This window comes from Ranitomeya variabilis, chromosome 3 (genome assembly GCF_051348905.1).
Source record: "Ranitomeya variabilis isolate aRanVar5 chromosome 3, aRanVar5.hap1, whole genome shotgun sequence".
Classification (NCBI taxonomy): Eukaryota; Metazoa; Chordata; class Amphibia; order Anura; family Dendrobatidae; genus Ranitomeya; species Ranitomeya variabilis.
Window position 1 is genome coordinate 577,433,574 of NC_135234.1, and position 15,478 is coordinate 577,449,051.

At 38.5% G+C, this 15,478-nt stretch overlaps 1 protein-coding gene across 11 annotated transcripts in view; it reads left to right on the forward strand.

Annotated features, from left to right (window-relative positions):
* The window catches only part of DACH1 (dachshund family transcription factor 1), a 561,137-nt gene that overhangs the window by 197,343 nt on the left and 348,316 nt on the right, over positions 1 to 15,478 (forward strand). The window lies entirely within an intron of this gene.

The window sequence follows — 15,478 nt, forward strand, 5'->3', positions numbered from 1 at the left end:
CTTAAAAAAAAGACCGAGTAAAGTTAATACATAAAACGTCTTTAAGGGTTTGTACTAAGATTTTAAGCTATCAAAAAGATTGGAGATAAGTTCCTGATCGTTGGGAATCTGATCACTGAAAACCAGCATACACATCTCTGTCCCATTTGTTCTCAATGTGAGTGCTGGATATAGCTGAGCACTCCCATTTGGAAATAAGATGCTGACTTCTTACCAATCTATAAATATATAATGGGTGTATTGAGTGAGAGATCTCAGCTTTTCTTAGTTTATATTATGGGCTGTATTTATAACAGGCATCACCTATTTTTAGAGGAGTATAGGTTTCTATGCAATATGGAGGGGGATCCGTAACTTTATCAGAAGTTATTCTATAGTACTTTAATGACCTATTGCAGGAACAGATGTATAATTTCTTCAAGAGCAAATTATGTGGGGGCTGCATGAGTTCTGCTTGTTTCAGGGAGCTACATTTCATTGATGGTATCATGAATTCACCGATCTGCAGCTTAATATTGAAAAAGAAGATGCTGCCATTTGGCAGACATATACTTTTCCAATCTGACAATGATCCAAAACACACATCTATGACCACTATTGCATTTCTTAAAAATAACAGGGTGAAAGTGATTCCATGGCCAAGTTTATCTCCTGATCTGAACCCAATTGAACATCTATGGGGAATTCTGAAGAGACAAGTTGAGCATCACCATCTTCCAGGCTTTGAAATAAGTTGATCTTGAAGAATGGAAAATGATAGATGTTGCAATATGTTGCCAACTTGTTCATCCGATGCCTACAAGACTTGGTGGTGTCCTTAAAAATCATGGAAGTTGTACAAAACACTAGATGTAGTTGTTTTTATATAAGGAGTATTCATTTTTGAATCAACTAATTTGAGAAAACTGAAGATTTTGTAATGAAATTTATATCATTAATCTTGCTTTCATGTCATATGTAAAAAAATGTTCTTTGAAGCTCAGTCTTGGTAAAATTTAGGAAATTTTTCTTGTGTTCAGTGAAATATTGATTAAAATCTTACTTTTCAAAGGGGGTGTACTCATTTATGCTGAGCACTGTACATTACTATGCTAAAGAAGCAGGTATTAGGGGTGTATGTTTACAATGTTTTATGTAGTTAAATAGTTTTTATGGGTTGAAGAAAGGACATGTATGTAAATTCAACTGGGAGAATATGAATGAGAGGGGTGGGATAGTATGTTTCCATTGAACAGTAGCAAAAAAATTAAAAGATAAGATTGTTAAATGTGTATGAACCAATATGTAGTGGAGCCGTAACTCTAGTGTAAGATTACAGTAATCTCAGGAGTGGGTGATGGATCAGAAGTGCTAAGGCCCGTTTACACCGACCAATTATCAACTCGGATTGCTCCATAATTGGCCAGTGTGAATATGCTTCAAGTGTCATTTTCAGCATGAAAAGTCTTGATCCCTATAATTGTCATTATTCACATGTTACTCTGAATCTGAGCACCTGTAGTCATTTCTCTAGGTCATTTGCTTGAGGTCCCTCCATGTAAAAACACTCCATGTCACCATAACCATAAATTATAGACTGGGCAATTAATTTATGTCATGATACAAATCATTCACAGCATTGAGCCCAGGCCGAGGACCTAATTCTGAAATGACACTCACTTTTCAACACCTATTAAAGTGATGTCTAAAAACACGTAAAGAAATATCCAGCAACCTGTGACAAATGGGAGCAATTTATTTGTGCAATTTATATGTTCATCTATTACATTAGTGTCTGCTTATATTACTGAAAATAATTAAGTAAAATTCACAATATATTATCTATCTATCTATTTTTTATCTATGTAATATAAAAAAGGCAGATAGGACTGTGCATAAAGTGCAAATAAAAATGGGGTACTTTCTTAACCTGCATTTAAGATTGTCAATAAGTAACCAAGGTGCCACTTTTACTATTTTTTTCATGTATTTGTTCATTTCTCTTTGTCTTTCTTTTTTCATATTCTTTCTTTCCTTTCTCTTTCTTTTTATACATTTATCATATTATTCATATATGTTGTAACAATATTTAAGCTATCAAAGAAAAGTCTGTAGGAGCTTTTTTCATTTTAGGTCTATGGCAAATATCTAGAGTTACCGAGGGCAAAGGCTTTTTATAGACCCTTGTTTATTCAATAAATACAATCATTTACATGAATTATTAATGGCTGTTTTAAGTAGATCTGAACAAAGTGGTGCAGATTAGGAAGCATTCTGTATTGTACGTCTCACAGCCTTGTCCAATGTATGCATGACGGGACTATTTTTAGGGCCTGTTAAATGATGCATCTGATGATGAGCAGATTCTTTGTGCTTTGAAAGGTTCACAACAAAGAACCTGGTTTATATAATGATCTGACAATCTGCACTGAAAAAAGAATACAAAGTTAAAGCAAGGTCTAAAAGTGAATTCAGCTTATATAAAATTACGATAAAGGCAACATTTCCTGATTATTTGATATATAATTGTAGGTTTTACACATTGACTGCAGCAGATTAGTGCTAGTTGTCTCTTTTACCATTTGTGTCAGTTTTTAAGAGAATATGGACACTGATGACAGCAGAGGAGTAGAATTGACACAAAAGGGAGCTTTGTATGTGTTTTTTTTATTGAAAGGATAGCTCAAGTACCTGCTATATCCTTCTACAGCCTCTTTTATTTTTTTCTTCAAAGTAAGTAAAATTGACACCTAATAACCCTTTTTTATCTTTGAGATTAGGGAATGAAGCTTTTGCATTTGTACTTGTAGTAGTACTTTTAAGGAATTATAATATGATACTCACTTTTAGACGCAGAGTTCTGCAACATTTAAATGCTGGTACGAGTTTAGAAAAACAGAATAGAGCCTTTGGAAGGCTGGCATCACACCTCATTTTTTTATTTTTTTCAGCCCTGAATTTCTTACAACTTGTTATTGTTTTCAATTTAAGTTATTTTATATCAAACATAGAAAATGCCCCTTGACTGAAAAATTCTTTTAGGAGTCAGGACAATAAATCAAATACAAATGTAAGCAAATGTCATAATAAATCTCCATCTTTTATTTATTTATCTCATGTTATCTTACCCTCATAACTAAGGTTGAGCGAATCCAAGCTGTAAAGTTCGAGGTTCATTCCGGACATGTTGTGACTTCTTAAAATCATAAGTATGTCACAAAAATGCAATCTCACACAGGACAGTGTAGGGCATAGGTGTCAAACTGCATTCCTCGAGGGCCGCCAACAGGTCATGTTTTCAGGATTTCCTTAGCATTCCACAAGGTGCTGGAATCATTCTGTGCAGGTGATTAAATTATCACCTGTGCAATACAAGGAAATCCTGAAAACATGACCTGTTGGCGGCCCTCGAGGAATGCAGTTTGACACCTCTGGTGTAGGGCATGGGTAAGTAAAAATAACCTTATATCCCTATGATCAGGGTATACCAGGAACCTGATGTCCACAATGTAAGGAAATAACCCTAGGAATAGCGGATGGCTACACGCAATAGAAGGTCAGCCCCAACGGGCATTTCGTGTGGGCCTCCTCAGGGGTCTGTGAAAGGAAACCCACGTGAAATGTGCGTTGGGGCTGCTCTTCTGCTGTGCTCTCTCACAAGGGTTACTATGGGTAAGATGACCGCGTCATGACCTAATCTCCTTCATACCATTTTCATTCATGTGGTTCTCTCTTACGTTTTTATATTTTTTGCACTGGACTAATACAAATTATACTATTATATGCAGAGTGTACCTAATGCAATAATGAGACATCTTAATAGGTCATTGTTGCGTGTTGCCATCCGTTATTCATATGGTTATTTGCTTACATTGTTAACATCAGGTTCCTGGCATACCCTGTTCATAGGGTTTACATTTAAGTGAGTAACTCCGCTTGGGAGATCACTGACATAGACAATGAATGGAGAGGAAGTAAATCATGTGCACCTCAGCTCCATTCCAGACTGGGCTGCAGAACCTCATTCTCTTGGTTCCAAAACCCATTTTTCAGGATCGCTTTTGTCTTATTGGTTGAACCCCAAGTGAACAGCAAGTTATGTGCTATCCCTATGTGTTTCTGGGAATAACCCTTTAACTGAGAGCACACAGCACAGCTCACACACCAGGATAACTCAGATCACTGGCCACTTTGTATTGTTTCTTCACTGGGCACAGAATGCAAAGATTTTTGGTTATAGCTGTCATGCTAAACTAAAGCTGTAGATCTGAATAGCTGTTATGAAAAAACTCTACCTACCAAATATTCTTTATAGTTTAGAACCTATGGCTTTTTTAGAAGTGTTGGTGGTACACTTTGCTTATCATTTTATAGATGATGACACTAGTGGCTTTCACAAAAGCAAGGTGATCAATGTGTTCCCCTTTGAGGAACCTAACCTGTTGCTATCACCTGCCTAAGCTTATTGAGTCTGAAATAGTCCTTAACCCTTCACGACCTTGCCCTTTTCCGTTTTTGCGTTCTCGTTTTTCACTCCCCTTCCTCCCAGAGCCATAACTTTTTTATTTTTCCGTCAATATGGCCATGTGAGGACTTGTTTTTTGCGGGACAAGTTGCACATTTCAACAACATCATTGGTTTTAGCATGTCATGTACTAGAAGACAGGAAAAAATTCCAAGTGCGGTGAAATTGCAAAAAAGTGCAATCCCACACTTGTTTTTTGTTTGGCTTTTTTGCTAGGTTCACCAAGTGCTAAAACTGACCTGCCATTTTGATTCTCTAGACCATTACGAGTTCATAGACACCAAACATGTCTAGGTTTAAAAAAAAATTCCAAACTTTGCTAAAAAAAAAAAAAGCCCAATTTTCTGTTACCCGCAGTGTCTCCATTTTTCGTGATCTGGGGTCAGGTGAGGGCTTTTTTTTTGCGTGCCAAGGTGGCGTTTTTAATGATACCACGTTTGTGCAGATACATTCTTTTGATCGCCCTTTATTACATTTTAATGCAATGTCGCGGGGACCAAAAAAATGTAATTCTGGGTTTTAAATTTTTTTTCTCGCTACGCTGTTTAGTGATCAGGTTAATCCTTTTTTTATTGATAGATCAGGCGATTCTGAACGCGGTGATACCAAATATGTGTAGGTTTGATTTTTTTATTGTTTTATTTTGAATGGGGCGAAATGGGGGTGATTTAAACTTCTATATTTTTTTATTTTTTTCATATTTTTCAAAACATTTTTTTTTTTTCACTTTTGCCATACTACAATAGCCTCCATGGGAGGCTAGAAGCTGGCACAACTGGATTGTCTTCTACATAGCAGGGATCATCAGATCACTGCTATGTAGCTGAATTGCAGGCTTGCTATGAGCGACAACCACAGGGTGGCGCTCACAGCAGGCAGGCATCCGTAACCATAGAGGTCTCAAGGACCTCTATGGTTACCATCCTGATGCATTGCCGACCCCCGATCATGTGACTGGGTCGGCGATGCGATCACTTCCGGCTGTGCGGCCGGAAGCGCCGGTTAAATGCCGCTGTCAGCATTTGACAGCGGCATTTAACTGGTTAATAGCGGCGGGTGAATCGCGATTTCACCCGCCGCTATTGTGGGCACATGTCAGCTGTTCAAAACAGCTGACATGTCACGGGTTTGAGGTGGGCTCAGTGCTGGAGCCCACATCAAAGCAGGGGACCCGACCTCCGCCGTAATAGTACGGCGGAGGTCAGGAAGGGGTTAAATATAATTGCTAGATAGATAACTTCCTTGATGCCTTTAATTGTGAATATTACTCTCATACATTAAATATTTGAATGCATGCTAAAAGAACTAAAGAGAAATACATATAAAAAGATATAAAAAAACATTTTGATTCTTATGTTTGAATTACTTCCTGGCACATACTAACAAAACTAAATCGACCTTTTCTGACCCTTGACTCTTGAATCTCGAAAATTGCATTTCGAAAATATAAAGTGTGGAAGCTACGCAGCATTCTGTAATGTTTTTCTTCTTCCTTTATTTTTATGAGTCCGGGCAATTTCTAAGAGACCTTGTTTTCATTTCTGGTCATCACCTCAGCAAACTAATCAATGAGGCATGAACTGCTATCTCCAGTGAAAGAAATGAAAAATAAACCACAGATAATCCCTCAGTTAAAAGGTTATTCTGTGCGATAAAAGCTATTTTGTTAATTTATTTACTTTCTGGTACAGGGAGATAAAGTAAAGGAACAATTAGAGAATTCAAGTTAAAAGGATTTTAAAGGGCAATGACGACTTTATATTTTATGCTTTTTGATTGGCAGTTTTGTTGTATGTGTGTAAAAGGACTTGTTTAGATAAAACCTTTGCCTACACACAATGTCCTTTCTACTAGGCATATTAGTAGATTTTTCAATAAATAACTCAAAGAGACCCCACTTATTCAGCAGCTGGGTTGTGTATAAGATGTTATTTTTGTTTTTACCAGTTGCAGTTGAGAGAATGTGTTTTTGCTAGTCCTCATTTGCCTATATATTTCCCTGAATAGGCTTATCATGGCATTCATTAAATGAATTCATGTTTGAGTAATATGCCATTGTATGAGTTCCTGTTTTTACACATAATATTTTGACAGTTCTTTTTCCTAAACACTGATTTTTTTGACTAGCACATTTTTTAGATTCAGTTGAGGGGCGAAGAGAAATAAAAGTTTAGTACAGTATGGTGCTGGTAACATTAGAACTTAGCTCCACAATTAATCCAGACCCTAGATAAGGCAATAAAAGCCATTTCAGACCCCAGAACAGATCCCTAAAACTGATTTTGATGTCAAACCAGGTCAGTTAAACCAAACCTTAGATCAGGCAATAAAAAACAATTCAGACCCTAGCAAAGATCCCTAAAAGTGATTTAGATGTCAAACCAGATCTCAACATCAGGACCTAGTTTCTACCATAATCCATAACATGAGCAGCTTCAGAAAATTATGTGTGTCAGACATGATGCCCTCCGCTAGTGCATCCGTGATATTCTTAAGTCGGACGTCTGTTGGATGCATCATCTGTACATTTTGATTTTTCCATCTCATTTTTTATATAGTGCTGCATAATGGTTGGTACAAAAGGGAGATTGCTGGGATTGTGTTGGTGAAAAAGTAGCTTGGCCCACAAATAGGAAACAAAGGAAGCAAAGGGTAGTTATTAACATTACGTACTCAGAAGAATTACTAGCGGGGTAACACAGATAACAGTGTTCTCTATTTTACTAAATAAATTTTTATAACCTTGTAGAGACACTGCTCAAAAAGGTTTTGTTTGTGTTTTTTCTTTATTTGCAGGCGATACTAATCTGTATAAAGCAGTTAATACAAAAGAGTGCAATATTATGTTACAACTGGATCTGGATAAACTTGAGTCTCGATTATAGAAATGCCAAATAAGGTTTAACATTGATAAATATGAAGTTAAGCACATGGAAAGGGAACACATGTCAAGATTACTTAATAAATGATAAATTACTGAGTGAAACTGACATGAAAGTGGACTTAAAGGAAGCCTGTCATGTCCCCAAACACTATTTCAGTCATGGGAGCATGACTGGCTTGACCACAGCCATCTCACACACAGCACTGCAGATGTAGAGTTAAACTGCAGGTTAATAGTGTTACACTGATGTCCGATTGCCTTACTGAAAGAGCGACTACCCATGGAAAATTAACTTTATTACTCCTGGAAGCCGCCGACTTTCACTCATAGAGGTGGGCCCGGTCATCGCTTGCAGCATTGTGAGCAGCAGTTATCAGTACTGCCTAACACTTTGATTGACAGCTAGCTCTGCCCAGATGCTCTGTAGAGTGAACAGACATTAAAAGAGTTGGAGACTGCTTTAAGCTACAGCTTGCTTTGTACTGTGTGGTGAATGTAGCTGCTCAGGGCACGCCCCTTTGACTGAAAGCTGGGGCTCATGGGAGAAATAAAGTTAACTTTCTCCCGGTAGCTGAGCTTTTAGTGAAGTGAACAGACTGCATTTTAACTCTGTTAGCATGCAGATTAAGCATGCATATGCTAGTTAATAGTGTTTGGGGACATGACAGGTTTTCTTTAAGAACTTTAATTGGTATCAAACTTAACTGTTGTAACCAGTGTCAGGAAGCTGCAGCCCAGGAAAATAGGAGCATGGAATGCACAAAAAATTTTGATTTTGAAGACTATTGAGATTCTACAGGCAACTCTGGAGTGATAAAGCCAAGATAAATAATTTTGCAACTGATGTCTTAAAAATTTAAATAAAGCCACCAAAAGTACAGAGCAACATACTTAGCTGCTGTATACATTCATCATCCTGACACCAAGGGGGTGTACTCATGTATGTTGAGCACTGTATCTACTATACAGATAGATTGATTGGCTTATTAAACACTTATGTGAATTAGATAGATAGATAGATAGATAGATAGATAGATAGATTAATTCCTAATTGCATTTCATTCCATGAAATAAGTATTTGATACAATAGAAAAACAAGTTAATATTTGGTACTTAAACCTTTGTTTGTTGTAGTTCTTGGCCAAGTTTGCACACACTGTAGAAGGGATTTTGGTTCGCTCCTCCATACAGATCTTGTCCTGCTTTTTCAGGTTTCAAGGCTGTCGCTGGACAGCATTGAGTTTTAGCTCCATTCAAAGACTTTCTATTGGGTTCAGGTGTGAAGACTGGCTAGGCAATGGCAAGACCTTGAAATGCTTCTTACAGAGCCACTCCTTAGTTGCCTTGGCTGTGTGTTTTAAGTCATTGTCATGTTGGAAGACCAAGCCACGATCCATTTTCAATGCTGTAAGGTGAAGAAGTTGTTTGCCAAAATCGTGTGATGCATGGCCCCATCCATCCTTTCTTCAATACCGTGTAGTCGCCCTGACCTCCATGCGGAAAAGCACCCCCAAAGTATGATGTTTCCCCCACCATGCTTCACTGTTCGGACAGTGTTTTGGGGGTTGTACTCATCCTTCTTCCTGCAAACACAGCAAGTGGAGTTGATACCAAAAAGTTTATTTTGGTCTCATCTGACCACATGACTTTCTCCCATTCCTCCTCTGGATCATCCAGATGGTCATTGGTGAACTTCAAATAGGCCTGGACATGTGCTGGCATGAGCAGTGGGTCCTTGGAGCCCCTGACCGAGGAAGATTGACAGTCATCTTGTGTTTCTTCCATTTTATCATAATTGTGTTAACAGTTGTTACCTTTTCACCAAGCTGCTTGCCTATTGTCCTGTAAACCATCTCAGCCTTATGCAAGTCTATAATTTTGTCCCTGGTGTCTTTGGGCTGCTCTTTGGTCTTGGCCATGTTGGAGAGGTTGGAGTGTAATTGATTGAGTGTGTGGACAGGTGTCTTTTATACAGGTAACAAGTTCAAACAAGTGCAATTAATACAGTTAATGAATGCAGAGTAGGAGGGCTTCTTAAAGAAAAACAAACAAGTCTCGCGAGACCGCTAAGTGATCTGGGTAATTTCGCAATGCATCCTGGGAACAAAAGATGGCAGCAGCAGCAAGCACATCGCCAGAGGTTTGCTGGATCTACTCTGGATCCCGGCGGGTGAGTATATAACTATTTTATTTTTTTAACAGGGATATGGTGCCCACACTGCTAAATACTACGTGGGCTGTGTTAGATACCGCGTGGCTGCTATATACTACCTGGCCAGTGTTAGATACTATGTGGGCTGTGTTCTATACTGCGTGGGCTGCGTTATATACTACATGGCTGCTATATACTACGTGGGCAGTGTTATATACTACGTGGCTGTGTTCTATACTGTGTGCTATATACTACGTGGCCACTGTTAGATACTATGTAGGCTGTGCTATATATTACATGGGCTGTGTTATATATTACGTGGCCAGTGTTACATACTACGTGGGCTGTGTTATATACTGCATGGCTGCTATATACTGCATGGCTGCTATATACTGTGTAGGCTGTGTTATATACTACGTGGGCTGTGTTATTTACTGTGTGGCCTATATTAACGCATTGGGTATTCTACAATATGTATGTATATAGCAGCCACATAGTATATAGCACAGGCCACATACTATTTGTCTGCTATATACTACATGGCTCCTATATACTACGTGGCCTGTGCTATATACTATGTGGCTGCTATATACATACATACATATTCTTGAATACCCGATGCGTTAGAATCGGGCCACCATCTAGTATATATATATATATATATATAGTAGTATAGTATTATATATTAGTATAGTAAATATACTAATATATATTAGTGTAGAGAGATTCTGCTGAAACTGAAATTTTGTAATGTTACTTCTTTGAGTGTAAAATAAACCCCCTAAACATGAAAATTAGAGATGTGTGATCAATTGTAAATATATTAAGTGGCTGCATTCTTGTGAGTGAATTTCATTGTTTAAATAAGTTCCGTATGTAAATGGGTAGCATGGAAACAGGATGTGTGCATGATGTCAGCAGTCCCTAGTGGCCCAATTGTATCCAACAATCAGGTACATAAAAACTGATCTTTTAATAGAGCTGATAAAGTTTCAGAAAAATTTGATAGCATTAGCAGCCGTCAAAGTGATAGCATCGGGTTCCAACTTGTAGTGTTAGGTCAACATGTACCACGACCATTATAGGAGAAAGGTTCAGGGAAAGTTCAATTCTATTGTTTTACCATGGTTACAAAACATAAAATGAGAGAAATCCTGCATTTGTAAAATATTGCTGCCTCTGGGCCTTGAAGGTTGTAAGTACTTTTTTTCTTCCTTAAATTGAAGGCGGTAATACAAACCTTGTGATTATCTTTAGTGTAAACAAAGGAATATCCTCTGATCACTTCTAAAGTAAAACACAGATGTTTTTGGTTGACTGTTGATGTCATTAAGCTAAATGTTTATCTTTTATGTATTTGATCCTGTAAGCTTTTGGGGATCCAATTTGTTAGAAAGTCAATAGAAAAAAATAACTTTATGCAAGCAGTAATTGTTTTCAGTTTGGACTTGAGATTCTCTTCTTGGAAAGGAAATCTAGAATTCCTCAGGAATTACATCTGTACCTCATGGTATTTTGGAGATTTAAAAAGTGCTATTTGGTTAATAAAATAGTGGTCAGTAACAAATGGAAATAGTAACATTTCATTAGTCTACATAATGGCACGTCTTCATAAAAATTACTGCAGCTTATATCTTACTATAAGCAAGTTCACATCTGTCAGTCGGCTCAACCCTCCTAAAAAAGCTATATGGGCATGCAGGTCAAAGAAACATGAATAAATTGATACCTTGTTATCTGTGTTTCCATGTCTAATTACAGAGAAATTCACATTTTTATTCTGTAACTAGATGGTGGCCCGATTCTAACGCATCGGGTATTCTAGAATATGTATGCGTAGTGTATAGCACAGCCCACGTAGTATATACCACACAGCCATGCAGTACATTGCGCAGCCCACGCAGTACATTGCGCAGCCCACGCAGTACATTGCGCAGCCCACGCAGTATATTGTGCAGCCCATGCAGTAAATTGCGCAGCCCACGCAATACATTGCGCAGCCAACCCAGTACATTGCGCAGCCCACGCAGTACATTGTGCAGCCCACGCAGTACATTGCGCAGCCCACGTAGTACATTGTGCAGCCCATGTAGTACATTGTGCAGCCCACGTTGTATATTGCGCAGCCCACGTAGTACATTGCACAGCCCATGTAGTACATTGCGCAGCCCACGTTGTACATTGCGCAGCCCATGTTGTATATTGCGCAGCCCATGTAGTATATTGCGCATCCCACATAGTATATTGCGCAGCCCACGTTGTATATTGCACAGCCTATGTTGTATATTGTGCAGCCCACGTTGTATATTGCGCAGCCCACGTAGTATATTGCGCAGTCGACGTAGTATATTGCGCAGCCCATGTTGTATAGTCGCGTAGTATATTGCCCAGCCACGTAGTATATAGCACAGCCCAAAAAAGAAATCAAATAAAAAATAGTTATATACTCACCTTCCAGAGCCCCTGGATCCAAGCGAAGAGGTTACCGATGCTGCTCGTGCGCTCCGGTCTCAAGAGTGCATTGCGGTCTCACGAGATGATGACGTAGTGGTCTCGCAAGACCATCATGTCATCATCTCGTGAGATCGGAGCATGGATCGGTTACCGGAGCGTCGCGAGCGGGAAGAGCCTGTTGTCGATCCGGGGGCCGACGGACGGTGAGTATATAACGATTTTTTATTTTTTGTATTATTTTTAACATTAGATCATTTTAGGCAGCATGAATAGTAAAAAGTTGGTCACACAGGGTTAATAGCAGCGGTAACAGAGTGCATTACACCGCGGCATAACGCGGTCCGTTACCGCTGCCATTAACCCTGTGTGAGGGCAGACTGGAGGGGAGTACGGAGCGGGCACTGACTGTGGGGAGGAATGAGCGGCCATTTTTCCGCCGGACTGTGCCCGTTGCTGATTGGTCGTGGCTATTTTGCCACGACCAATCAGCGACTTCGATTCCATGACAGACAGAGGCCGCGACCAATGAATATCTGTGACAGACAGACAGACAGAAAGACGGAAGTGACCCTTAGACAATTACACTGGTCAACAGCATTTTTGGTGCCAAAGATATTTCATCGAATTTGGGGTATTTTTGGGGTGCTGATTCTGAATATGTCATCAGTTTTGCCAGATTGGCTCAAGTTTTTGAGATTTTTGGTATCTTATTTATAGCACTTGTTGGTAAATGCGACGCATCATCTCATTAATTTCTTTGGATTAGTACTTGAACTGAGCAGTTCTCAATATAGTTTTGTGTTAATTAGTGTTCTAAAAGTTTGTTCATAGCTTGATTTTTGCACTAACTTTATGTTGTTGTCTGTTTTCCAGTGAAAAGCATGAACTCATCAAGAAGAAGTTGTCTTAACGATCCAGACTCATTCTGTTACATTTGTGGTGAATACACACTGCCAAAACATAAAAGAAACATAACAGACTTCGTAAAAAAAAAGTGTATTTTGCCTATTTTGGGGTTATGCTTGGGGACCAAGACAAGTTTTGGGCACCACACATAGTGTGCAAAGCATGTATCGAATTATTACGAAAATGGAGCAAAGGACAAAGAAAAAGCTTCAAATTTGGTGTTCCAATGGTGTGGAGAGAGCTAAAAAATCATCATGATGACTGTTATTTATGGTAAACACAGGTACAGGCACATCTTCACAATGAGGGACAGGCCTTCTTGCAGATTCCATGTTACTCCCATTTTCGTTTCTTATGCTTATTGAATCCTTGCACTTGCACTGCACAGAAATAACAGTCATCATGATGATTTTTTGGCTCTCTCCACACCATTGGAACACCAAATTTGAAGCTATTTCTTTGTCCTTTGCTCCATTTTCGTAATAATTCGATACATGCTTTGCACACTATGTGTGGTGCCCAAAACTTGTCTTGGTCCCCAAGCATAACCCCAAAATAGGCAAAATACACTTTTTTTTACGAAGTCTGTTATGTTTCTTCTATGTTTTGGCAGTGTGTATTCACCACAAATGTAACAGAATGAGTCTGGATCGTTAAGACAACTTCTTCTTGATGAGTTCATGCTTTTCACTGGAAAACAGACAACAACATAAAGTTAGTGCAAAAATCAAGCTATGAACAAACTTTTAGAACACTAATTAACACAAAACTATATTGAGAACTGCTCAGTTCAAGTACTAATCCAAAGAAATTAATGAGATGATGCGTCGCATTTACCAACAAGTGCTATAAATAAGATACCAAAAATGTCAAAAACTTGAGCCAATCTGGCAAAACTGATAGCATATTCAGAATCAGCACCCCAAAAATACCCCAAATTCATTAAAATATTTTGGACACCAGAAAAAAAAATTTTTTTTGTTGACCTGTGTTATATAGTAGATTGAGCTAAGGTCTATAGGACGGACTCAGATCTCTCTGAGAATCTGGCTCCAGAGCTTATCATAAATGAAAGGCATTACAGGTGTGAGACATGTAATGACTGACAGTTTGCACTCCTGGTCTCACTGCAGAGCTGTGTGTTATTACAACTAACATTTCTTGCACTTCTATATCACAGGTAGCCAGTGTGGGTGAAGGGTAGTACAGCTAAGCTGACAGCTGTGTAAGAGAAGAGCAACAGCTGCAGATGTGTTCCAGTGCTCCAATTGCAGATGCATGGAGTAGAGGTGTGCATGCTTGGCCTCCATTCCATTCAGACTAGGTACTTCAGAACCGCATTATTGAGATTGGTTTGTGTCACAGCTTGGATAATTTCCAAACTTGGCACAAGCACTCTAACTCTGTCAACACATTGGCCGATGATGGTAAGTGGAATATCCAGTGCTGTATTTGTACTGAAACTCAACCCTGGAATTTGAAAGCACACAGACCTACTTGCTGTCCGGTGAATGTGAAATATGTTCATGAACTTGTGACTTATAGTCGATCTGGGTGTAAATCACTTTTACTGAATACAAAACGGTCAGTCACAAAATAATACCACTATACAAGTATTATTACTATACTTTCACTGCTCAAACTCCAGTATACTAAGGCCAATATTACCAGTAACACAATTTCATAGGGGACAAGTAATACCACTAAACTGATCATAAATTTCCACCACATAACGACTGAATAATGCCACCATACTGCCGATAGCTCTCTGTTTTATAATAGTTTTTAGCCCTATCTGCATCCTGAGGATGCAGTTACCATGATATGGGGAAGTCCTATCTGTAGGGTCTAAAATGGGCAAAATATGATTTGTTCTGGTAGGAGGTGGATATTGTTTACAGAAATGTGTTTGCTTAATTTGATGCCAAAGAACCAGATATCATGCAGAGTCAGACTGCTGAATTAAATTCATTTCTAGTTACCTTGGATTAATTTACTGTACTTGCTCCAAGCAATCGTTTTCGGATTGAATAAAAATTGCACATTTTGCCATCACTACGGGTAAATAAACCATGCCAAATTATGGGGGTATCCTTCACTAGGTGTGCTGAGTGTGATGGGTAGTGGAACGTACAATAATAGATGGCCAAGGATGAATTTCTAATTGTGCTGTGTCTTTCAACCCCAAGTCTTACCTTCCAGAATTATAGCTTAATGTAGTGACAAGCTTAATTGTAATGAATATAACCATTATTAAAATAAGTTACAAGTGTTTGGTAATGTTTTTGTTGCACTTGCTTGTGTATGATGGAATTGATGGAGTTCACATGCCTGACATTCCAAAGCACTGACAATATGTGCTACAAAGGGATACAGCACAGCCTAAACCGAGACGGGTGATTTGTAAAATATGCCTTCCACTCCTTATGGCACTAATTTATAATAAGAATTCCCATTGTACGCCCAGATTCTACAACCACATTTTTTTACATTATTGGTGTATATTTAACAGCTACATAAAATATCTATAATTTGTAGAATATTAAAATGAAATATTTGTGCTAAGAAGTAACACATA